General features: G+C 41.3%; 1 long non-coding RNA gene across 1 annotated transcript; it reads right to left on the bottom strand.

Annotated features, from left to right (window-relative positions):
• Positions 1–11,811: 11,811 nt before the first annotated feature.
• Positions 11,812–12,143, bottom strand: LOC145655929 (uncharacterized). Its single transcript, XR_014121755.1, has 3 exons — positions 12,110–12,143; positions 11,956–11,999; positions 11,812–11,870 (listed from the first exon to the last, which is right to left on the bottom strand). It is a non-coding gene; the product is annotated as an uncharacterized LOC145655929 (long non-coding RNA).
• Positions 12,144–27,674: the final 15,531 nt, after the last annotated feature.

Raw genomic sequence — 27,674 nt, 5'->3', positions numbered from 1 at the left:
GCCCCCCACATTGTCTCTTTGGGCTGATCCTCTTATACTTCTCATACTTTTGATCATAAGGGTGTTAATGGCTTGTGTTTGTCTAGTCTCCACCCCAGACCTGGTTGCCATGGGAGACCCTACCAGGAGCTAACATTCCTGAGAACGTAACCCTGGAAATCATTAGACCTCCCAAGCACTTCCTTCGTGATAATTCCCCAATCTAGGGAGGAAATTAGACTTAACATCTTAGTCATACTACACTGACCATGTAGCTTCCAATACAATTAAAGGCATATTTTGTGAGAACCAGGAACTGATGAGTATGTAGCCTAAACAATGGATTAAATTCACTTTCATTAACAGTAAAGTTGCAGAAAACACTTAGTGCTAGAAGGAAATGCATAGTTAGGGGTAAATATACAAACTCTAGCACTTATTGTTTATATCACTTATCGTTGTTTAAGATAGACCTTATGTATTTTGCACTTCTAGGTATCAGCATTTATCCCTGTATTCCACAGTATTCTAGTTCATTGGTATGTTTAATTCTAACCTACTATACTGAACTTGGATATATTCTATGAGTAAATGACAAAGCACTTTTGTAAGTCGTTCTGGATGAGTGCGTCTGCTAAATGCTGTAAATGTAAATATACTTGTAATCCTGCTGAGTTTGTTTGTTTTTTTTCTGTGTACTTAGGGACAAGATTAGGACCTCTAGAAAGTTAGACTGGATATTAATTGCTTTTTTTTCCTCTTAAAATTGTCATTATTGTGGTGACCATTGTTGGCCAGAGAAGCATGGGCCCCCCTTTGAGTCTTGGTTCCTCTCAAGGTTTCTTCCTCATGTTCTAGGGAGTTTTTCCTTGCCACTGTTGCCCTTGTCTTGCTCACTGGAGGCTTGGACTTGGACATTTGTAAAGCTGCTTTGTGACAACTGTTGTAAAAAGCGCTATACAAATAAATTTTGATTTTGATTTGATTGACTTAGTTGAAGTGATATAGAAGTTGATAGGAAAGAGGATAAGCTATTGCACCACTAAACTATTTTCTGTAAAGAGAACCATGTTTACATGTGGAGTGACACAGAAGTAAGTGGCATATTTACTGATAGCATATGAGAATACTTCAGTGTAGTAGCCCAGTGATAACCAGTCAGAAGAGAATCTGCCACACTGAAGTGTCGTTAGAAGAACTTCAGGTAAAGCCAACATGTTAGAACTAAAAAAATGAAATACATGTGTTTTGAAAGCCAGTTTGCTCTGAGCAAAGCAGTAAGGGTACAACCTGTACTGTCTTGCCTAACATGTCTCTACCACAAAAAAAAAACAAAAAAACCCAGATTAATTATTAGAAAATTATTGTAATTATGGGCACAGGAAAATTCAAAAGGCTAAAACCTTGGCATTCACACACCCCTGTTGACCCTGACTATCCTGACCCAGAGAAGTCACCACCGCACTGGTACACTCATGTCCATGTCCAGAATTAAGCTTCCAGCAAGACAGTAAAGGGGACTTTACACAGAAAAAAAGTAATATTGTCTGAAATTAAGTGCGACAATAGACAGCAGTGGTGGGTGTTATAACATAAAATGTCTCACCAACAGCAGCTGACACAACTAGTGTGTGCAATATTTTAATTTATTACCTCGTTATATGGGGGACATTTTGAGCATATCTGAATATCTGGGGGTAATGTGTCTCTCACAATATAGACTGTGCCTATAGTCTAACATTAGTTTCTTTGCTATAATACGCTCGCCGTGATAGCAGCTAATTAGCGTGCAGACTCGCCCCCATTAAACGAGCCACAAAAACCAGCTAGCTAGCAAGCTAAAGAGTAAACCTAGCTAGCTAGTTCTGCTTCATACTGGCTCATTTGACATACGAGTTTATCTTTTGCTCATAATGCATTAATGACATTTACCATCTCCAGTTAACAATTTACTTCAGGTTTTGGTCTTTTTACACAGGTTTTTACCATAGCGTTTGTGTACTCAGTTTCGTCGAATAGTTAGCTAGCTAACCTAGTGCCTGTGTGTGTGATAGGTAGGACAATTCTTGATTTCTTCGATATCAAAGGTAGACCTAAAATTCTTCTTTATGTCTTTCTGTGTGCATGTATGTTTGTATGTATCTATCGCTCTATAGGTATGTATTGTTATGTATGTATCTGTTTATCCATCTACAGGTATGTATCAGTAACGTACCGATGGATAGACAGTGAGGGAAGCACATTGTAGGTATGTGACCTACAACCTTCACTTGTCTGTCTTTAAGTGGGTTTCCCCTAAGGCTGGATTTGAAGGCCCTGTTTTGGGTCTACACTGAACACCATCAGTCCATCCAACAGTCCATCATCTTAGCCATTCATCTCCCCACCTCTGCCCTGAAGTCATTCCCCTCAGTCCTAGCTTAGCTAGGTCCTCCCTCCTTGTTTGATCAATCTCCCTCTCTTTTTCTGTCTAGCTCTTTGTTTTTTCACATTGCACAAGAAACGTTTGTGCGCAATTAGACACGCACGCACGCACAAACACTCACGCACACACACTCGTGCTCACACGCACACACTCGCGCGCACACACACACACATGCACATGTGTACACACACACACATATGCTGTACTGACTCTGTAGTCTAACTCAGAGCATTTTAAATTTAAAAAATTCCATTGAGATTAAGCTGCAAAACCACATCTTTAATTTGAGAAATCAACATCAATAATGGATGAACTATACAGTAATAACTGCTCAGTTTGTTCTGAATCCTCTTATTTAACGGGACCATGAGTAACTGGCCCCATGGCTGCTTGTTTCTCAGCCAGCTGTTTGTCATTACGTTATTAGATCCTGCACTAGAGAGCTAGCAAAGGTCTAGAACAAACCCATTTAATACACAAAAAGGTCTGGAGTAAACGCCTTCACATCACTTAGAGTGTGGCCTCCTTACAGACTGTTTCGTAGGTGTAGTGATGGATGGAGAGACAGTACCATCTCCCTCTCATTGACTGTATACCTGGAATATATTTATGATGGCCAGTAACCTGAATTTCCAACACCCTAGACAATGCAGACTCAGTACGGTATGCTGCCTTCTCTATTCAATTGCCGTTAAGGGTTCTTATTGATGGGTTGGGATTATAGAATTATGGTGTATTAACAGATTATTGCTTCTGTGTGCTTTGGATGACATGCCCAAATCCACCTGAATATGTCAAAGCCAATCCAGGTGGTGTTTATATGAGTAAGGTTTATATGAGTAATCTTCGTCACTGCCCACTGGTTCTCTGGCAGCTCCAAGCGCAGACATGACGAGCGTGAAGAAGTGGGCGCCTTCGCCTCTCCGGGTCCTACACCTGTCCGCCAGGCTCTTCTCACACCCACGCGCTTCCAGTCAGTGGGGGCGGCCTCCCACGACCCCCGCCCACAGCACTTCTCGCGGACGTGCAATGCTGTGCACTTCCTGTGTCAAATGTATGGGTTCGGCGTGCCACTCTACAACGTGCGCTATCATACCAACACCAATGGCTTACTCTGTGTCAACTACAGCGTGCTGGTACCAGGGTTATCCGAACCGTTCTGCGGTGCTGCCGAAGTTCTCCCCTGCCCCAACAACAACAACATGGAGGAGGAGGCCCACCACACCGCTGCCGAACAGGTCCTCAAGGCCATGGGTCATGCCTAGAGTTACTGCTGTTACTTCTCAATTTGAATAAGCTTGGTTCATTTTGTTGTTTGAATTCTCATATTTACCGATGTTTTATGTTTTATGTTATGTTTTTTCTTAAGTTGTATAATGTTTTAATTATGCAGTAAGAGTTTCCAGTTTGTAAATGCTTTTTGTGGTTTTTGCATGTAGATGAGTTCACAATTTTGACTGTGTTGCACATTAAAAAAGAAAGTTGTTGGATACATTTCTCCCTCTTTTCCCACAGATATTAAAAATGTTCTCATTGACTGGGGGGGGTTACACCTGTTAAAGCGTAATACAGGTGTCCTAATGTGAGCTCGGGCAGGACAGAAACCTCCCATGGAGCAGAACAGCAAAAACTCGTTTAATTTTCATTTTCAGTAGGTATACAGACCGTGAAAGTGAGGCTTCTGGCTTTTTGGGTTTTAAGCAGGAAGTGTCAGAAAAGTTACCACAGGGATAACTGACTTGTGGCGGCCAAGCGTTCATAGCGACGTCGCTTTTTGATCCTTCGATGTCGGCTCTTCCCATCATTGTGAAGCAGAATTCACCAAGCGTTGGATTGTTCACTCACTAACAGGGAACGTGAGGTGGGTTTAGACCGTCATGAGACAGGTTAGTTTTACCCTACTGATGATGTGGTGTTGCAACAGTAATCCTGCTCAGTATGAGAGGAACCGCAGGTTCAGACATTTGGTGCCTGTGGGATTATGACTGAACGCTTCCAAATCAGAATCCTCCCGGACCCCAGTGAGCAAAGACACGTGTGAACGGACCAGGGATTCAGCTGCAAAGCATGTTTGTGGAGAACCTGGTGCTAATTGACCTTAAATGACCTGATTCTGGGCCAGGTTCTTGTGAGTGGCAGAGCAGCTACGTTGCTGCGATCCATTGAAAATTAGCCCTTGATCCAATCTAAGAGGTTTAGCCCAAGGAGGGGGGCTTAAGTGTGGTCCCTAAAGGGTCGGCTGGTGCGCTGCAATCCTGGAGGTCTGGAGCTCCGGAATGTAGAGTGGGATATGGTGAGGAGTGTGTCCAGGTGAGTATGTGCTGTGCTGGGTATGAGTGATGGAGTGTAGCGCCCTGGAGGTATGGATGTTCCATAAGGGGAAATGATGCGGAGTGTGCCCAGGTGAGGATGCACTTAGTCAAAGCTTTCTCTCTCCTCCTGCCGTATACTCCCCAACTCGTTGCAGGGCCGACGTAGAGCATGTGGCCGCGCGTTTGCTTGCAGCGTCCAGTATTAGTATATCCTATACACACAAACCCCATTCAACCGCCCAGCACGGCTGTCAGAGGGGGTGTGTGACTGTCGATCTACAACAGGTGGTAGTAACACTGAAAGAACTTTTTTAAAGCCAGAATTTACCGAATTTATTTTTCACATTACATTCTATATTACATAAAGTCATTTACTTCAGATCTCAAGGCAGAGTTGTAATGGCAAATAGTAAATTGTTAATACAGATTTTTTTTTTGTATTATTAATAGGTTAATAATATTAGTTTATTCGATCAAGTAGGCTAACGCTGGGTATTGTTAAAACCATCAACTACAATGTGTTTATTTACTTACCTTTATTTACATTCTGAGTGTAAAATCTCATATTTACGTAAACATTCACATAAAAGATTCACAATCTTTTCATCATGACTGGGCATACAGAGAAACCGCTTTCCCAACGCCTCAGTCCGGTGGGATTCCAGAGTTTAGAGCATGGACCCCTTCAGTGCACTGGTAGCCTTTACCAGAGCTGGGTTGAGCTCCGGTCCTGGTGACCAGAACAATTTAATCAAATGTGTTGTGTTTTTTGTTCCTCTCCAAGATGTTTCAGATGCCGATATTCAGATTTGAGTCTGAGCAAGTTGAGAAACCCACTATGAGGGTTTCTGGGTGCTCTGGAGGAGCATTCAGAAGTACTTGTGACTAGAGAAACACAGCCAATCACATAAACAAGAAATAATGTCAGTAATGTTTGCAGCAGGTGTTTCAAATGTGCCCAGACTCATATTCAAAAATATCCATGTTTCAACAGTTTGAAGGTGGCCATGATGCTAACAGTCTGGTGGAAATTCCACAAGATATCAAACTCCACACTCACACAAACTAGTCATTCTCCCATTTGGAACAATCCAGACTTTACCATGAACAAAAATATTAAACTTTACCTCTTGGATAGAAAAAGGCATTACACACCTTAAACATATTTATCATAAGACTTCTTTCATGTCACGCCCACAACTAGCCCCAAAATATGGTATAGAAAGCCCCTAGTTCCTACAATACCATCAGCTAAGATCACCTATGTGTTCAAAAATCAATTCCGATACCTACATCCATATCAGATTTTATAAACAAACATTCTTAATACAAAAAACCTATTATCTAAGATATACAAAACAATAGTGAAATCAAATCTCACAGTTACTCTCCCATCGAGACAATGGGAGGAAGATTTATTACTAGCCCCCGATACCACAGTTTGGATTAAAATGTGTAATAATAATTACCACATGACAGCAACACTAACCTACAATGCATTCAGTACAAAATAATACAGAGTACATTATACTACACATTGGATGTTTAAAATTGGTTTCACAAGCTCAGCAATCTGTACATATTTTACTCAAAACACAGCTGACGATTACATTCACGCCACGTGGCAGAGCACACCTATCAAGCAATTTTGGCAAGTCATCATCACCAACATATCCCATGCTTTAAATAACCATAGCCATCCAACACCATCTTTATTTCTCCTAGGAGACATATCATCAACCAATATGACAGGATACTATGTATAACATTATTATATTGATATAATAAAAATATTATTGCAAAAAAACAACAAACAAAAAAAACATACTCATGAACTGGAAAACAAAAAATGATATTAGTGTCACCCAATAGAAAAATCTATTGATAGACTATATATCAATAGAATAATTCTATTAATTATTAATCAATAACAGAACCAATCATCTAGACTGGAGACCATTGATAAAATCCATACAGAGCCAATCCATAAACGATAAATATCACACTCTAATACGTGTACATATACAATCCAACATACATGTACTCGCACGTAACCATATATATATATATATATATATATATATATATATATATATATATATATATATATATATATATATATATATATACATACATACATACATACATAAACACACACACACACACACACACACACACATATCATTCCTATAATGGTGGAGATGGCGAATACTTAAAAATATTCTATATACATTTTGCATTTTTCTGTTCATCTGTCTGTCTTTTTTTAATAATAAAGCTCTAAAGGTCCTCTAGGCTAGGTTTACATTCCAGGTGATTATTTTAGAATTCAAGGGGAGGAGCTGCAGGAGTTGGAAGAATGAATTAGGAAAAAATAAGTTATCAGAGCAATAGAGGAATGAAACCCACGCAAGAATCCTAGAGCCGATGGTTTACCTGCTGAATTTCATAAGGTGTGCGTTAGTGAAATTGCTGATCTTCTAGCTGATGTTTTTAATGAAGCATTAGATGGGGGGCAATTGCATGATTCATTTTATCATAGTGTGATATCATTAATATATAAAAAAAGGAGATCCTTGTAAGTTGGATAATTGGAGACAGGTCAGCCTATTAAACTTGGAGTACAAAATTTGTGCAAAAATAATTGTTAATAGGATGTCAGAAATATTGAATGATATCATAGAGTTGGAACAGATATGTGTGATAAGAGTAAGATACATGTGGGATAGTTTAGGGGTAATAAGGAGTTTGGTTATTGAAGGGTCTGAGAGGGATTTTTATATAATTGGACTGGATCAGAAAAAGGCCTTTGATTATATTTCTAGAGACTACTTATGGTGTACATTGGAACATTATGGATTTCCAGAGAGGTTTGTAAATATGATTAAATTATTGTATAGTAAATCAAAAGTCCAAATTAATGTTAATGGTGTGTTAACTGAAGATTTTGAAATACATAGAGGGGTTAAACAAGGATGCCCATTGAGTGCTGCATTATATGTCATCGCTATTAGCCCACTATTATATAAAATTAATAATGATCAGCAATTACAAGGTGTTCACATGTTAGGTATGGAAAGATGGAAAATATCTGCGTACGCAGATGATGTGACGGCTTATGTCAAGAATCAAAATGAGTTTCCTATAGTTAAGAGGCACTTTGAAATGTATGAAGTTGTGGCTGGAGCAAAATTAAATGAAAGTAAAAGTGAAGGGGTATGGACAGGAGATGGGCAACCTGTACCAATAGATGTAGAAATAAAAACTGAAATAAAAATATTAGGTTTGATGGTAGTAAATGGTAGATGTAGCGAACGGAATTGGGAGAAAAAGGAGTGTGAAATTAAACTAGAATTGGGAAAATGGAGGGTGTCAAACTATAAGACTAGAATACAGGAGGTTAAGACCTTTATTTTTTCGAAATTGTTGTTTTTGGCTATGGTTTTCCCTCCGGATGAGAAATGTATTAAGAGGCTGAATAAAATGTGTGTTCGTTTTATTTGGGGAAATAACAGAAGTGACAAAAAGGGAAATTATGTACAAGTCAAAAAATAAAGGCGGATTAGGGGGAGTTGAGTTAGCTCAGAAATTAGAAAATGCCTTTTGCAAAAATGTAACGAAAGCTATATTTCGGAAAGCAATTTGGGTAGGAGATGTAAATCAGTGGAAAGAAAAGAGGCAAGTCAAGGAAACATCCTCCTTATTTTAAATTACTATATGGAGATTTTTTGTTTAAATATAGGCAGCTTAATATTGATTGGAATAAGTCCCCAAATAAAATGATAGATAAAACAATACAAGACTGTGATTTTGGGGGAATGTCAATTATAAGGGTCTGACAGTGACAGAATGTGAAACCTGTGTTAAAGATGTGCAGTCTAAAAGTATCTCGGAAAATGTTCGAGATACTGCATGGCTTATATCTGTTGGAAGATTGCCTGTACGATGTAAAATTGCATAGCCGATGAAATGATAGAACATATATTACTGCAGTGCACAAGGACTATTGAAATTTGGGAGAAAATGAAAGGTATTGGGTTTAAATGGGATCGTAACAGGAAAAGTATTATGTATGGAGTGTTTAATGAGAATTTGACTGAGAATGTGAAGGACCTTTGTTGGATGATTGTTTGTGTGCCAAATTCGAAGATTTGGAAAACACGATGTAAGATGATTATTGAGCAATGTATAATACCTGCAGAAATAGTTTTTAAACAGATTGTGTGTGAGTTAAAAAGGTTGAAGACGTTTGATATGAGAGGAAAAATTTCCTGGACTCTTTTGGACATATAAATGGATGATGTATACCTAATTTACAGATGTAAATTGTGTTGTTAATTATTAATGTAGTTAATAGAGTGAAGGTAGTCTGTTCCCTCTGGTAGATATTGTTTGTGAGGTTTTTGTGATGGAGTGTTTGTATTGAATTGAATTGAATTTTCTTAATAAAGTCAATTTAAAAATGGAGAAAGGCGGTCCTAGAAACATTATTTATTTACATGAGCTTTGAACGAGAGAGTGGGATCCATAACTCCAAGATCTTTAACCGTTAGATAAGATGTGATTGGGAGACCATTGAGGTTCATTGAGTAATTAGACAGTGGGGACCTAGCTAACTCTGGGCCTAATAGAAACACCTCTGAATGTCTCCGAATGTTAGAAATTAATTAAAAATACTAATGTCAATGTATTTACCACACATGCATTTAGGACATGTAATTTTTTCAATTATGCTTGCTACAGAATTAACAGTCAAACGTTCAGTGACTTTGCATGCAGAGTTGTAACTCTGCTTATTACTAGAACTGTGGCTAGAATCAAAATCAACGCTAGTGTCCTTCCTAAAGCCATTAGACTCCTGAACTCTGGCTAACTCCAATTCCAATTCAGATTCCAAAATGGGCACTTTTATACATGCATATAGACAGTCACACACACACACACACACACACACACACACACACACACACACACACACACACACACATACATACGTACATACATACATATCTATACACACACTCACACATTGTTTTGCATCGGACTAGTGCTGAAGTCAAACATCACACAAATAAACTATGCACTCCTGTTGCAGTCTTGCACATTATCCTACTTGCTGCTAGAGTACTGTACTAAACCAGCACTGTACTCTGAACTGTTCTGGCTGCTACCGGTGACTGCTATGTTCAGGGTAGCATATCACTGATTGCTATGCACAACTCACTTAACATATGCCCAGTACTGTGTACTGTACTAAATTGCACTGTCTACTCATTTTGTATTTTGTATTTGTCCTGTCCTGTATTTATTATTGTTTATTTAATGTTTATTTAATGACATTTTGCAGTATATTGGACTGTTTGCACTTGTGTAGCATGTTGTCTGTTGCACTGTTGTTTTTATGTTGCACCATGGTCCTGGAGGAACATTGTCTTGTTTTTTTTGTGTACTTGTATATAGCTGAAATGACAATAAAACCTCTTGAACTTGAACTTTTTAACAAAATGTTTAATTAATAAAATATTTTATTGTTTAATCCTTTAATGAACCATCTTGTTCTTCAGGTCAGTGAAGACCTGCCAAAAATACTGCGGGTCATTGTTAATCTGCAGCATCTTGCCACTCATGCGGTTAGCAATGTCCAGGGATCGGGCCCAGAAGGCCCCTTTGTTTTCCTCCACCAGGAAAGCTTTGGCTGGGTAGCTGATCTCCTCACACATGTAGGAGCAAGACACATACAAGCATGTGAGCAGCACGGCCTGCAACTCCTCCTTGGTGGCCACCTCAGCTGAAATGATGTCACGGCACAGCATGTAGAGAAAGACCACGGTGCTTGGAATGAGGAAGCTTTGCTCCTGCCATTCTGTCAGTGTCACGTAGCAGTCCACAATGCGCAGCCACTGCACAGGCTCGTCAGCAGTCAGGTCCTTCAGCAGGCAGCAACGCCGGCACAAGAACACACCCAGGCATGTGAGCAGCTCGTTGGTGGAGGACAGCATGAGCAGTCTAGGCATGCTTTCAGTGCTGGCCTGGCCCAGCCTTTCAGGCTTACTCGCAGTGGGGGACTGGGTTAAAGAAACATCACAAAAGACAGTTCACAACTGAAACCGGATTATGAGTGATAACAGTGGGCTCCATTTAAACTCAACCCAAATTATCCCAGTGATTCCAGACTAGATCTTTTTTTTTGGTACAATCAAAAAGAATTGTGGTACAGCATTAAACAGATTTAGCCCCAGTATTTATAAATTGCTTCTTTGACACACTTACCATCGCTCGACCCAAGATAAATAGATGGTGTCCTGATAATGGAGGAAGACCCATGGATGGTGTCATCTGAACTGACTGACAGGTAACTTTTTTCTCACCATTGTAAGCAGTCTACAGTGCTTCAATCTCCTATGAAAATGAAAACAAGGAGTTAACCAGGATCTCACAAGTGCACAAAGCCATTCTTTTAAAACATAACATGAAAGTGCTAGCTAGCTGCAATGATAGTGTGTGTGTGTGTGTGTGTGTGTGTGTGTGTGTGTGTGTTTGAGAGAGAGTGAGTAATATATCCACTTTACCCTAAGCTGATGCAGGTTTTTCATCAGTCCCTCCATTCTTTGAAAGATTCCATCCACATTTTTTATCATGCGCTGCCGTATGATTGCTCGTGATTGGCAGGGCCTCGTTTCATGCCTCAGCATCTCCAGGTGTGAACGGCCTTTTGGTGACTGGCAAGGCATCTCCTGCCCTTCTTGCTGTGAGGACAATGATGTCACTTTCTGCTTCTGACTGGCAGCCTCTAAAGGATCCAAGGATCCAAGGATCAACAGTCTTAGTGTCCTGACTGGCAGAACACAAAGGGTGCAAAAAAGTTGGTAAATATCTGAGCCTGCTAAAATTCTATTTACAAAAACACCACCACCACCAGAAATATACTGTTTAACTATCATAGTGCAACAATGACTGTGTAATGGAGTGTAACAAATTCTTACCATCTTGAAAAGCAGCATCAGCCACTTTAGCTTGTCCTCCCACATAACCCTGCCCACCAGTATGCATGTAGGCTTCTGATTGGTCAGTTGGGATAGTAGGTGTGAGTACATTTTCATCTTCACTCTGTGAATCTCTCTCTATAGAACCAGACTCTTCTGTTAGGGAGCCATCTAGAGACCAAAGGCATCAGCCATAAGTACCAAAGAGAGCAAATCCTATGACATTGTATACAAACAAAAACAAACATGGGCTTACCTAGACGACCGACATGATTACCATGCAACCGTAGAACCGCAGACCTAGAGGAGATGTCAGGAGTCCAATCATTGTAAGTGCATCTTTGAAATTCTGCCTTCTCTTAACAGCATTACAGCAGCATTAGAAAACTTTAAAAATCCTGAGTACTTACGGAGCTGTTGATCCTTGCTCGGTGGCTTCAATGCCTCCAGAGGCCGAGGAGATGGTCTTTTCTAACAGGTTCTTCCATCTGTGGAAACATCGCTAAAGCCATCAGGTCCCAATTTCTACAACAGCACAATGTTGTTAAAATCATCTGAACATAAATGGCCTGACACCATAAATGTTATCACAAAACAGACACAGCAGTGCTGACTGGTTGACCTTGATGAGAAGATGGTGGGTCAGAGAGAGACAAAAAAACAAACTCACGTGTTTTTCTCAGAGGAAGTCCCAGCCACCAGCTCGTATATCTGTCTCTCTGATGTACTGATCACATACAAGGCCTTGTTATCTGATAGAGAAGAGCAGGCTGTCAAACAATGTATTCAAACTAACCCAAATGCAATTTGTAACTGGCTTCTTAATTTTTTTTAAATAAAATAAAGACTTAGTTATTCCAGACCCATTCATCTATTCTGGCTATTCATAGCTGTAAGAATAACTACAAATATACCTGTAGCCACAGATCTGACAAGAGATGAATCCAAGCGAACAACGGGGCAAAAGGGGGTTTTGAGGTCCGTGTTCCTACCCCAAACCCCACCCAGTGAGCGCGCAGGACATCGCAAGATCAAACGGTCACCTGAACCCCTTTGGAGTAGCACCAACAGGTCTGAGAGAAGCAGAGCATGAATGTCTGAAACACACACACACACACACACACACACACAGAGTGAGAATGGACCTGTCAAGTAATCATTTGCAAGAGGAAAAACAAAAATGTGATTTGTTCAGCTGTGATGATCTCTTACCTATAGCTTTATCTTTACTAACTTTCCAAGTCAACGGTCCTTCGTGGATCATTTTCTTAGTGGTCAGGTCCAGATTCTACATAGAAAAAGAATATAGTTAATAATTCATACTCTGGATCAGGTGCTCCAAGACCAGAGAAGCTGTTTGGAAGGCAGATGGTGGATACATAGTAAGGCCATACCTTGAACTGAGCAGCGACAGGACTGGCCTGCCTCTCCAGAGGGGACAAGTCTAGCCTGCGCTGATAACGGCTGAGCAGTCGCCGGTGCTCCGTCTCCCTGACGACCTCATTGACAGCTCGTAGTATCCCACGGCAGCACGCCTGTGCCCTCACCAATGTCTGCAGGTCTGGAGAACCAGCTGTTGTGGGGGCACATACTAGTGTTAATCCAGGAGAAAGGGTGTGTGTGCTTGCCTCCTTGGTAAACTGGTATGTGTGTGTATACTGAAGTGTTTTCATGGTTCAATACATTGTGTGTGAGTGTTTCTATACATGCCTTCTGTGTGTCTGATGATGTTATCCAGCAGCAAGGGGTATTTGGTGAGTCTCTGCATCTCAGACACTAGAAGGTCCTTTAATTGTAGTCGGCGGCAGTGAGGGCTGGCTTCACATTCCTAACACACACACACACACACACACACACACACACACGAATGAGCCAAGGACATCTAAGTCCAAATGTGGATTCTGTTGACTGCAACACCAATTTATACCTAAAACAGCATCACTAGAAGTTATGTGCTGCAATAAAAGTCAAATATAAAAGACTGGATAGTCTCCAATTCAAAGTATGGGTCAACCAATTCACAACCCAGCCCACTAACAAATATGGCAGAAGCTCTAGTGTTTGTAGGTTTGTCCAAAGGCTTTATACCTCTAAAAAGTGTTACCTGTATAAGGTGCGCGAAACGCGGGTCTTTGCATTTATTTTTAATGAGCTCCAGTGCCTGACTCTGCTGACTGCACAGGTGAGACACCTGCTCCTGGAACTCCTCTCCTGCAGCGTCTTCAAACTATCACGCACACGCACAAACACATGAGCTACTGACATATCAAGTAAAGCAACAAGTATATCCCACACTACACAGAACAACCCCTTCATTTTAGACAGCACCAAAAGATGATGTGAACTAGAAAGGGAGTAACACTAGCCAGCTCTCACTCTAGACACCATGATGTCTCCGATGCCTTGAACTATAGAAGAGTCCCTCAGCCTCTTCATGGACTCACACAGATTCGCTGAAACACAAATGCAACACCACAAAACAGAATCTGTTTAAGCGAGCCAGTGTATATGTGGTTTGTTAGAAAGTTGTGTCAGTGGGCAACAGAACTCTACTTGTGTCATGAAGGCCACCGCAGAAACAACATGTACCATACCTGCTCACAGTAATGGCATGGTGCCGATAGCTGATATTGTTCTGTCATTAAATTCTCAGTTTGGGTGGGTTTTACACGTCTTTAATCTTGATTATGATTTAGACACCAAGTAGGCTTCAGAAATTTAGGTTTGAAAACACACTAAGACAAATGGAGCAGATTTACACGCACACACACACGCTCGCACACAGAGAGACTGACCATGAAGACTGTAGACCTGGGTCAGGTTGGGGAAGATACAGGAAAGTTCTTCGACGGTCAAAAGGTTCCTCATCTTCTGGAAGAACACCTGATCGAGAACCCTGAGAGTCCGCAAGTGAGATGCTTCCGTTGTGAACAGCTCTGAGGAAGAGGATATAGCAAAGTCACTACAATTTCTTACAAACGTTACACAATTCAGAATTCCACATTTTCATGAGTCAGGATAGAATTATCATATGTGCATAATAAATAGAATACTGTATGTTCAAAAGATTTAGTAGCTATTTAGTTTAAGTTAGATCAGTAAATAATTTTTTTCATTTTACATGTTAACTGTGTACTGGGAGTTGTCTTTTATAGTCAGTTGCTGTGCACCACATTTGCTGTTTTACCATATATGACAGCCTGCCGTTCGATCTCCCGGGAGCCAAGAGAGGCGAGTGTGTGCGGCTCCACTGTCTCCTGCCAGTTCTGACAGTGGACCGTGTCCTCTTCCAAAGGAGGTGCATCAGGCAACAACGCCATTGGTGTATCCACACTCCTACAGGAAGGGAAGGAGGCATGGGGAAAGAGAGAAAGAGAGACAGAGCTTCAGCAGCAACTTACTAAGATAAATCAAGGTGACGGATATGGATGTTAAAGAACTGGACGGCAGGTGTGCATGTGTGCTCATTAGCATCAGACTAATGAGGTGTATATAGTTATAATTACATCTCAGTCATGCTCATGGATCTCTGCGTCCTGGTGCAAGGCGGTGACATACCTGTCCAGAGTAGATGCTAGAGGCCGGACATTCATGGCTCAGGAACCTCAGCAGCTCTTCCACTAGTGTGTCTACTGAAATATCTTTAATGTTGGATGATCTCTTTAGTGTTCGTTTCAGTATCTGTTCAGTCAGCTGAAGAACACCTTTTCTGAACGGGTTATCAGACGCAACAATGGTCCTTAAAAATTCCACATTACCTATTATGATGTAATAAACCGAGGTGTGAGAGCTGCAGTAGTGATCTAAGCCAGTTAGCTAGCTAGCTATGTTCTTGTCCAGACACTTTAATGCCTCATGGCTGGTGCAATGACACAATATTCAACATTTCCTTCTGATTCTACTTTTAATTCTGTGACATTAGCTAAGCAACTATAAAGCTACTCTTGTCCAAAAATGCCAGTGTCGTTAGACGTATCAAAACGTATCAAACATAGCTTTAGCTAGGCTAGCTAATCAGACCTTCTATGAAACAATCACAACTTAGTAAATTCATAGTTGTTAATCACAGTAAAGTGTTTTTTCTTTTTGTTGTTTAAAAAGAGTTACCTTGTTACCTTGCTAGCTAACAGTTAGCTAGTAACAATGCCTTCAAAAGTAGTTCTCCACTGATACAAGATACCTAAGAGAAGTTTGGCTCGGAATGTGACTGATTGAAAAACAAAAATACATCACAAATAGCGTTATGCAATAATACCTAAAGTGCATGCATCAAATACAAACAGTCCCCAATGCAAACCTCTTTTACAAGGCAGCTATTTAGCATCTGCTACTTCTGCAAAACAAACCCAGTCTTGCATGTTAGTGTTAGCTATCCAGCTAGCTAGGCATTGCTCCAGGACAGGTTTTAGTATAGCCAAAATAATTTGATTGCCTGTTAATTTTTCTAAAAAGTTGATGTAGAGATGTGACGTTTTACTAAGCGTGCCCTGATAAAAAGCTAATAAAATAGCTAAGGGCCAGATTCTGTTATATCATTAGTTAGTGTCGTGTCCGTTGATGCAGGAAAGAAGAGACAGGAAACAGTGTGTTACCCTGTGGCCTTTTATTAATGCAGAGCTCTGGAGATGTCACTTCACAACACAGTGCGAGTGAGATCTAAAGCATAACTTTGCAACAGACAGACTTATATTTCTCTCGCCTTGTGCCACTTCTGCTTTTGTGTTTTTCCATCTCAGCCGTCACCTCTGTTTGACTGTCTCGTACACATGTCTTCTTGCATAATCACACATATGCACGTCTAGGGCATTTCCTGTTATGTCTGGACATACAGTAATTATTTTATTTATTCAAGCATTAGTCCTATTCCATTCTGCACATTATTCTCTACTAGTGTAAGCTTAGCATTCATTTAATTTCTGAAACTCCACAATTCCCCCTTTTGATCTCTACAAAGAGATCACCAATCACACTCCTTTATTCTGGCATCTCCTGTCTCTACGTCCCTTTCCCCCTGTATCAGTGGCATCATCGTGGTACCCTCATGCACATCTTTCCTTTCTATCATAGCTGAGATTAGTCTAACCATTAACGCCCTAATACATGGAATACAGCAGCACCCGCATGTCACAGCAATTCCCGTGAATGTGGCTAATGAAACCATCAATGACACAATTAAGTCTTTCCACTGACCGAACCGGCTCACCATCCAGGATTCCAACTGGTTGTTTATGCCTGAATTCTCATGCATTTCCTCTGATAGGGTCTTCAAACCATCCAATGCTCTACTAACTGACCCATCCGGAGCGGTATTATTAGGAATGAATGTACAACACATATCCTCAAGCATAGCGCAGACACCCCCCTTTTCCGCCAACAACATGTCTAATGCCATACGATTTTGCACCGCCATCAGTGAGGTTGGTCCCAGCTGATCTCTAAGTCCTTCCACTGCATCCCTAGTCAGGTTGGCTAGCCTGAGGACATTATAATGTACATAGTTAATCCGATCCACATTTTTATTTGGAGTAATGGGGAATAATGCAGAAAGTATCGGAATATTCTCAAATCCCCCTGCTATCTGGTCTGCTAACTTATATCTGTCCGGAACTCCGCGAGGTATTCCTATTGCATCTATGTATGTGGGGGTATTCCTTGTTAAATCAAAATGGTATGCCTCTCGCTACTGTCTTGCTGCATCAGTTACCGGGTCCCTGTGTAGTTTTTTGCCTATCAGTAATAAAGGAGCTGCTAACCTGACCATGGCGCATGTCCCCTCCGAGTTCTCTGGCATGTTAACAACCAAAGTCATCCTTCCACAATAATCATACAATCCTGCTCGTGCCCATGAACCCACAGACTCGTTCCCAGTGACCGTGCGGTTACACCATTCCGCCGGGATGTGCCCCAAGCGTACTTGAGGTGTGCTTGAACTTCTAACGAAGCACGTGTAGTTCCCCTCCCCCTTTTCGGGTGAAAATAGTCCTATCCTGGTTCTGTTACTGATGGGGGGGAAAATAACGCTCAAAGTGTCACAATTCTTAGGGTTTCTTTCCTTAGTCAGGCCAATCATGCACGCATAACCCCTGGGGTCTTTTTGTGGGAATAGGGGTGCCGGGGTGGTTATAGGTCTGGGTCTTGCGGCTGCACATGCTACACATCCACCAATCTCTACCCCCATTCTTCTTCACCGTCTTGTTGTTAATGTTTTAATCCTTTCCTACTGCCATGCTATTATTTAACCCAAGCGTGACCAAACTGTAAATTGAAACATACAACACAATACACCAACAAATAATCAAACAACACAATTGTCCAGAAGTCATCACTGGTTTTCTGTTCTTCTTACTTCGGGGTCTAAGGGTGGACTACCTTGACCCTTTTGCTCCTGGGGATTATTCTGCCCCTTCCAGGTCAGGTGAGTTAGGTGATGTTTCAGCAAGGTCCCTCGCTGTCTCTTGCAGACTCCTCTGCGGTGACTCTGCGGCGGCGCACTGGCTCAGATGAAACCACGTTTCCCCTGTACCGTTCTGGCGTACGGCGTGGTTGGTTCTTTCTGTCACCTGGAATGGACCTGTCCACCTCGGCTCACTCCATTTTCTCTTGATGACTCTCAGCAGCCCCCAGTCCGTAACGGGTATCGTCTGGGTTTGTCTGCTCCCCGTCCGGTCCCCCTCCTGCGTGGAGAAAGCTGAAACGATACTTTGCAATTCATTAAAGTATGATGTGTGTGTGAGATGTTTTTCTTTTCTCATTTATTGCCAAAGGTAAGGCATCAACCCAATTTAATTTTGTCTGTGCACAGATTTTGGCCACTTTGTTTTTCGCATTTAGATTCATCCTTTCCACCTTACCTTGAGACTGAGGATGATACACTGCCCCAAATGAATGTTTCAGACCCAGCATTTTCTCTAACTCCTGCAAATTGCGCGCTGTAAAATGAGTGCCATTATCTGATCTCACCTTTCTCTGAAACCCATGGTGAGGAATGTACTGGTTCACCAGGAACTTTACCACTGAAGCACTGTCTTCCCGTTTTGTTGGCCACGCTTCCGGCCACCCTGTGTAGTTGTCTACGCACATCAATTCGTACGTGTACCCCTGTGCTGAGTCCACCATGTCTGTGTAGTCAATTACTATCTCTTCCCCTGGTGTTAATGACAACGGATACTTACCGGGTGCCACCTTAATTGTAGGTTTGGGATTGTACTGTTGACATACTCTACATGTCCCCTGCACTCTATGATAGCTACTCTTTCTGGTCCCTGCAAGGCCTTTGCCAGCTCCCTCATTTCTGCCTCATGTTTAATTGGTTTGTTTCCCGCTGTCCTAAACCCTGCTCTCATCCATTGTCTTAGCTCCACATGTGCTGCCCCTACCGTGTAAGCAGAGTCAGTATAAATATTCACTTCCTTACCCTTTGCTAACTTCAAGGCCTCCACTACTGCCATTACCTCAGCTCGCTGTGCTGATTGCTAACCTTTCAGCCTTTCTGCTTTCACCGTCCAAAATTCATCTACTTTTCCCTGTGTTTCTGCCAGCCACTGCATACCCTGCTTTTATATCCCCATCTGGTCCTCTAAATCCACACCCATCAGTGAACATGTTCCCTGCTCCTGGAATTGGTTCTCCTTCTAGGTCTGGTCTCACCTTCTCCTGCTTTTTGACTTCCTGTTCTCACTGATGAGGCTCTCCTCCTCCCATCATGTCTGCCATGTTGATTCCTTCATGTGTGTATGTGATGTGTGGTGCTTCCAAAATTTTGCTGATCCTCTGTTGCCTTAGCGCTGTCAAGGTGAAGGCTTGTGAGTTCACGTATGCTATTACACTGTGTGTGGTTAGTACCGTGATTGGATGTCCCATTACCAGATGCGTTGTTTTCTGTATGGCTTTAGCCACTCCTGCTGCATGTTGGGTGTCTTTTTTCCATGTTGTCAAGCTGTGTGCTCACATGCATGAGTACTTGTCTCTCTCCCCCTTTTCTTAGCTCACAATCTGATTTAAGTTTTCCAGTGCAAAATACAATCCTTGCTGTCGCGTAGGAGCCCAAACCAGACGAAACTCTCTCTCCTGGGGGCTACGTGTCGACATACAAGCCGACAGCAGGGCCCAAACTTCGGGAATTAAACTTTAACAAGCTTGCCTGTCTAGCTAACTCAACCAGCGAGTAGGCTTAGTTAAAATAACAGCTTTAGTGAGCAAGGCTCCGATGAAAAATGCAAGTTATGATGGCCATTCACACTCCAGACACATTTTTTCGTAACTCAACAACGACTCCTAAGTTCTTTCAAACTTCTCAGTAAGGAATTCAAATCTGAAAAAGTACGTTCAAGAATAGTTTTGAGATGTCATTCACCATCAGGTGTTGGAGCAGACCCTGGTGACCCTGCCAGACCCCGGCAGAGCAGACCTCGGTGCCGCTGCCTTTTTACCTCCCCGAGACTTAGGCATAGGTCCTCGCCCTAGGGGGAGGAATGTCCTCCTCTGGTGATGATGCCATCTCTCCACCAGTCACCCAGGGCTGCTTGCTGACTCCAGAGCGCCTAGATTCCCCTGAGGTACCTCCTCCACCTCCATCGACGGGTCCTCCTCATGATCCGACCCCAAGTCTGACTCTAGGGTGACGTTACGGCACTCCCCTCGCTCGCCATACTCCGCATATCCCTCTGTAAGGTCCATGTAGGACTCTGCGGATTCCACCTCCAAGTACCTGTCCTCATAAATAGGTAGGTCTCCGTAGTACCCAGCAGGTCCCTGCTCTGTTGTGATCCCATGGAGCGAAGACAGGATGAGTGATGGCCTCACCCTGGTACAGGAAAAGTCCGCGGTGTCCGACTCCGAGGACTGGAAATAGTTATACCAGTCATTATGGTCAGACGTAATCCCGTGTGACTCCTCCACCTCTGCCCCCAGACCACGCTCTTCTGCAGCAGGAGTCAGGAGGGTACCCAAGAGCACGGAGGGATTGCAGGCACTATTTGGGGAAGTGCGTCTTTTCCCCTTCTTCCCCTTCTTCTTGCCCTTCCCAGGCATCCTTCTTTGGTTGGTGTTTCTGTGATGATTCGAGGCTAACAGTATGTGGGGTAGGGGCACGTTCAAACACACATTTTTATTTAACACAGATGACACATCTAACACCGCACACCTCACTAAACACCGTTCAAACACCAACAACACGTACTACAACACAAGAGACATATATACACACACACGAGGATTACACATAATACAGAACAGGTGGACGACACGAAAGGGCGCGGCGACATGGACGAACACACACACGTACACACCAAGACGTTTGAGGAGGGGCGGGGCTGCAACGTGACATAACCAAATCTAATAAGGCACCCTATGCATAGTTTTTTTTTCTTTCTTTAATCACTGTTGTCATCTTTTAAAGGTTAAACAACATTAATAATTTTTACACCATTTAATTGATTAGATACAAAACAATATACCTGCAAGTGCATCAGTGACGTCAAAGTGAACAGGAACTTCTAGACCTCCAGTGGAGCACCAGTACCAGCCAGCATCAGTCTTCTTCAGTCCAGTCATCAACACCGTGAAGGTGCCTTTCCCATCATCACTGATCTGCACTGCTGAATTCTGGGATGTGTTGGTCCTCCCCACTGTGTAGCAGGTCCAGTCTATAGATCTGCACCACTTCTTCGCCTCTTTCTTATATGCAGCGCTGTAGAGACACTGGACACTGACGCTGCTCCCCTCCTCTCCACTCACTCTGCTCTTGGTCACAAACACAGCAGGAGCTGGAAACAAAGAAAGGCACTTTTGTATGAATATGTATGGATGAAATATATGCAATATGAGAAATGTCACTAAACTGAATATTCAATATTCATAAAGAATTTGTAATACCTGATTTCACAGTGATATATAGCTGTGTTTTGACATCTGGTTGAAATATTCCTGAAATCTCCACTGCACACCAATATGCTCCAGTGTTTCTCTCCTGTAGATCCCTCACAGTGACAGTAAAGAGAGTCTGAGCTGGGTTATCAGTTACTGTCACTTTCTTGTTTGTATTGTTGGCATATGCCATAATCGTGCAGTAATTGAATGCTGTTACACGCTCACAGCACCAGTATTTCTTATGTTGTTTATATTTCAGATGTTGACAGATGCTCCACTCTGAAGACTTAACTGCTTCTGTGACCAATTCCATTTCTCAGTGCCTGCATATACAACCCAGCACCACTGTTACTGGAACACAAGAATTCTTGTTTCTGCTAAGGAATTAAAAAATGCTACATATGAAAAAAAAACCAAAAAAAACTAACAATGTATATATTGTAGTATTGCATAGAAAATAACTTACATCAAATGATGAAAACGAAAATGAAATGCCAATTCATGTTGAATAAAGTGAGAAGCTTATTTGAGAAGCCTCCTCACATATCTTTAGTCTTGTTGCCACTGTGGTTGAAGCAATCCAAACAGTTCCTGTTTGCTAAGTTTAAAGTCATGCTGTCACAGTGCGCTGGGCGCCCAGCAAGAGGGACAGGCCCACTGTAGTGGTTTGACACACTAATCAGTCCCATTAAATCATCTCAAATATTGAAATCACAATCTTTCATTTTTAACAAAGAAAGTAACATTAATGATTTGATCCCTGAAAGATTTAAATTACAGTCATTTGTTTGAGGATATTGGCAACAAGCACAATCTGAATGATATCAAGACAGACAACTTGGTGAGAATAAATGATACATTTATTAACGCAACTACTCTAAATCACAAACAATAGCATAAACAATCTGTATATTTACAGAAAAACAAGCTAAAATATAGCGAGCATGTGTTTATGTGTGTGAGTATGTAAAAGGAGAGGAGAGCGAATGCTTTCATGCAGGTCGGTACACGCTCGCGAGAGCGAGAAGGAGGCGGACATGCTATTGTGCCAGCAATAAAATGGTGCAGAATTTAAACAGCAATGTGACTGTATGTTAATGAGCTCAGCTGGCTTGTTCTCACGTGATGTTAGAACAAAGGGTGATGGCAGGTTTACTAAATGAACAATAAGGTCAATGTGTCTGTGCCTATTGAAGTGACATGATGATACCTATGTTTGCTAGTAAAAAGCAAGACATAGAGAGATTGTATGCAAAGAGGAAAAAGAACTTCCAGTCTGTACAAATATTACTTAAGATTATCCAAACAAAATGGTATGTACACCAAGCCCAAATACTTTCAAGAAAGTACTAGGATCTTGATTAAACTTTACTGTTTAATTCAAGCAGTGGCAGCTGTTACTTGAGTTACTTGAGTTATAATCAGAAGGTTGCTGGATCAAGCTCCACTGTTGGGCATCGGAGCAAGGCCCTCAATTGCTCAAGTTGTACTCAGTTGCTTTGGATAAAAGCATCAGCTAAATGTAACCTATATACTTTTGCCCAGATATGCCCGACTATAAATTATGCCCAGATGTAAAAGTCTCACATGTTGATGATTTTTGGTGATTATCTCAGTTGGTCATCCTCACTCAGTTTGTCTACAATTAGGAGGGAATTTTCACCCCTGGTTTCTTGTTGATAAAATGTGACGTCGTCAAGGTATGCTGGGAATATGAGTTCCATCCGCAGTTTAACAAGAGGGAACTGACCGCATTTGCAACCTTGCTTGAAGAAATTTGGTGAACCTGTTGCTGTGGTAATGTTGATCAGATTTCTGTCTGTAAGCGTGTGTGTATGTGTTTCCTTTCTCTAGGTGTATCTCAGAATCCAGATCCGGTGCCAGGTTTCCTCACCTTTTCTGAACTTGACTCTGCTCTGTTCCTCCCCAGGTCTACCTGCCTGCTGGCCACTCCTGGCCACTCCTATATAAAGGCCCCTCCCGAAGGCAGAAGAGGAGGGAGGCAGTGAGGCTGTTGGAGGCAGTGAGGCAGCGGCGGCAGCGGGGGTGGCGGCAGTGGCAGCTAGTTCAGCAGTCGGTTTTGGCTTGTTTGTAATTGTATCATTTGTGTGTATGACCTTCTTTTCCCTGCTTGGACCTCAATTTTCTTTCGCTGGTGTGCGTCTTATTTATTGTTTTGGCCTGGGTCACTTCAGAAGAAATTGCACCAGTGTGTTTCTTTGTAACTTCTGTATTATACAACAATACACTAAAAAGAGTCTACCATTTGTGCTTATGTTTCTTTCTGTTACTCTTTAACAGTTGCATGTTCCATTCCTTTAGCCGTTTATCATTCTTTTTCCTTGGTACGGTGCCATAGCCTAGACGGGGTGGTAACAAGACGTTAGTCTAGATTCCACCATCTCTTGGATCAATTAAATGGAGAAATATGATTCTCAGCTGTTTGCTGTTAACTGTCCACATGGTACTTAGTGAAGAAAGTATCTGAGAGAGAGATGACAAAGCCCCTCTTTTAGGTCTAACCTTGATGGAGGAAAAACCAGAGAGAGTGTAAAGGTCTGTTGATCAGGGTATTTAAGACACCTGAATTCCACCTGCTTTTAGGCACACCCTCTTTCTTCCATTTGATGCAAGTTTGCTCAATGCGGTGATGATGGTGCTGCTATCTGCTGGATTGGCATGGTACCTAAATTTCCCCCCCTTGGTCTTCAGGCTGGGGCTGATGTCATAGTCCTGAAGAGCACAAACGGCTATCCATGCAGTCCAGGTTTACTGTAATATTCACTTGCAGGTGATCAATTCCACAAGTCAACTTGTCCATCCGGTTCATAGTGTAATCCTTGAGATGTCCTGACATCATGATTACATATGTGCAGCTCTTTGGTAGTAACCAAGGCTGATTAACCAAACTACCTAAAGCAATGTAAGTGTACTAATGTAAGTCTTAGATTTTCACTTGATTTTAAAATGATGATACAAAGAAAACAAACTGGGTATCACAAATCATTGACAGGATTAAACAGCCTTTTGTTAGAAAGGAGGAAGTACATCAGGCCTGAGAAAAGAAGACATTAGCAAGTGTTAGCATTAGCTTGTGTAGCTGGAGTAAACCCATCATCAGTGTTTAAGATGCTAGATTAAAGGAATGACATTATGTGAAGTAATGTCCCTCCAGAAAGTTGTCCCTTGTGAGATGTAGGAAGATGTGCAATTACAAGGGTTGGTTGAGCCCAGTAAATTTTACTAGGTATGGTGGTTTCGAATACAATTGTCAAACATGGTGTCTCAATCTAAGTCTACCCTGTGATAGACAAGCATTTAAAATTGTACCAAATTACAATTTCTAATGTGGCTATTTGAGGATCTGGATTTCTTATATGCTACTGAAGATTATAAATAGGGTTATTCAATCTATACCAAATTTGCACCATGGAGGAAGCAGAATTGCTTACCTACATTCTATACACATTTGAGATATCTTATATGGATATGGCAAAAAACAGTTTTAATAGTTTTGCAAGAGAGTGCTGGAATGCCTTGCAGGATTCCACCAATATCCTGCCCCTGCTGTGCAGCTAACAAAGATGATAAAAGGTAGAAACCGAAAGGTATGAGAAGAGATGAAAAGTAGTAATGAAGTTTGGAAAGTAATGTTGTTCCTAAATACCCAGTCAGTTACTTTTAAAGTTAAACATTCAAACATAACATGAACAGTCAGCCTTCAGAATTAGTTAAAGAGAAGAGCTGGTCCCATCCTTTATTGCCGGTTAACCTTAACAAGCATTATTGAGGCACCCTTCGTGAAGGTCTAACTGTCAAACATAGAACCGATATTTTTATACACTTTTCAGAAGTGATTATGTATTCACCCCACCTTCCTTTACATATTAGTGTTTGCATTCACCACCATTACATCTGAACCACACAGTAGTCAATATATGCAAACTGTTATTCAATACCCACACCAGTTGGAAGCCATTACCACTACATTCCAAGAGAAGATTTGTATTAGCCTTGTCCTAAAGAAGATTGTTTTTCTATATGGTCCTGAGCCTGGTGGAGAGTTCATATATCTTACCCTGAGGTCCACCAAAAGCCTACGCAGGATCCTTTACTGAAGCCTGAAGCCCTGTATACAAGTCATTCTGAAAGGACACAGAATCTCTAAACTCCCTTATGTTTTATGTTATTAATCTGTCCAATGCACTGTTAGGCCTCTTTTCCCTGTAAACACGCATGTTATTACCTCAGTAATAACAGGGACCACCTCTTGTAAAGAATTTATTGCATTTGAAAGTATGGAAATGTGGTCAAAGGTGATGCTAGAAACATCTCCCGTTAAAGGTTAGAAAAGGATATGGAAAGGTAGCTACATGCTTAAAAGCTAAAATGTTACATGTAACTAAACTGTGAGAGATGCCTTTATAAAGAACAGTGTGTGAATCTACAGGGGATGCGGTGGCTGATGTGATCGTGCGTCTGCTATGATAGCGAGGCGAGGTTATTATATTGTGGCTTGTATGTAGTTCAAATGAAATTAAGGAATGGTCTGAGATGGCATCCGACTGGGGTAGTCTGACTATGTTCTCCGTGTCCACCGTACGTCAATAGTAAGTCAAGTGCATGTCCATCAGAGTGTGTGGGTTCTCTTATACATTGGATGAAACCAACTGATTCTGATATACAGCTAAAGGCCAATCTCAAAGGGTCTTGGGCATTATCAAGGTGAATATTGAAATCATAAAAAAAAATGGCTCTTTCTACAAAAGTGGCTAGATTAGAAAGGAAATCTGAAAATTCCTTAATAAATTCTGAGTAGGGCCGTGGTGGCCTATAGTTACCAAATAGTGAAAGAGGCTGGGTGGGCTTCATATCGCTGGCTACATCATTCATTTTAGAAAAAAAAAAATGTTCCCCTTTTTTCCTCAATTATCCTGTTATCTTCAATTCCCTGCTCTAGAACGATTACTCACGTAATACTAGTCAGAGTTTTAGGGTGCCCCAAAAGGGTGCATTAGGTGCATTAAAGTTACTAATAAAGACATCAGAATATTCCCTGTCTTTCAAGTAGAAAATAAATCAGAATACCACAGAAATATATTTGCTATTAAGGAACCTAGAGCCTTAAAGATTATTTTGGACTTCAGTGGACGTAAGAACAATAGTAGGTAAATAAACTTTATTTATTTATTTATTCCTTAATATTGCATTCTCTAAAATGATGTAAATACATTGAAAATATGCAGTACAAGTGCAGTAAAATAATTCAATGTTGTACTTATTCTTCTTCAAAGCAGAGCATTGGGTACTTAATGCCATTGAACTGTGTCAAATCAATGTGCCCTATTACCATTGAATTTTTACTATTACTATTACAACAGTAATGTAAACAATGTGATACAAATAGTTAATGAAGTACAAATTCATGAAATTCACATGCTGCTCGTATGTTAAAAGTTATAAATGTAAATGACAATTAATTATTCATACTGTTGTTGGTGGGGAATTCAGTAGATTGACTGATTTAAACTACTCCCAAAGTATTTGCATAACCTGAAACACACATTATGAAGACTTCCATTAAAATTAAGTTGAATTTATTTCAAGATTAGACTAGGAATGGAAAGAAGTACAATGTAAGAAAGAATTAAATAGGTCCTCTGAAAAAGCTGAAATTGTCAGTCATGTAAAGCTTTTACAAGATGAAGCATAATGTCACAGAATGTTAGCCTCCCCTGAGTCATGTGGTTTGGCCTGCCACGTTCAGTGGGAGGGCTGTGTTTGTAACCACACCTGCACCTTGTTCGTCTCAATGTATATAAACCCGTGTTAAAGTGTACAGGGTGTTGGTCATTGTCGGTGTAATGTCTGAATGTAACGTGTTTATGTTAGATGTATTCTTGTGTATCATGTTTGTTTAACTTCATTTGTTTCAGGTCCATGTTTATTGTTTCTAATACGTGAGTGCCGCTGTCATTTATGTTAATAAATGTTCGTCCCAGTCGGTGGAGTCTGTGCGTCCTGCCCCTCGCCCTACGACACTCGGGCCGCCACAAGTAATCACAGTGCATTATTTCTTTATTATATTAAACTTTTGTACTGGTGTTA

Source organism: Electrophorus electricus, unplaced genomic scaffold (genome assembly GCF_041902795.1).
Source record: "Electrophorus electricus isolate QZ-2024a unplaced genomic scaffold, ASM4190279v1 Scaffold40, whole genome shotgun sequence".
In the NCBI taxonomy this organism is placed as follows: domain Eukaryota; kingdom Metazoa; phylum Chordata; class Actinopteri; order Gymnotiformes; family Gymnotidae; genus Electrophorus; species Electrophorus electricus.
This window is presented reverse-complemented; position numbering and strand designations above follow the sequence as displayed.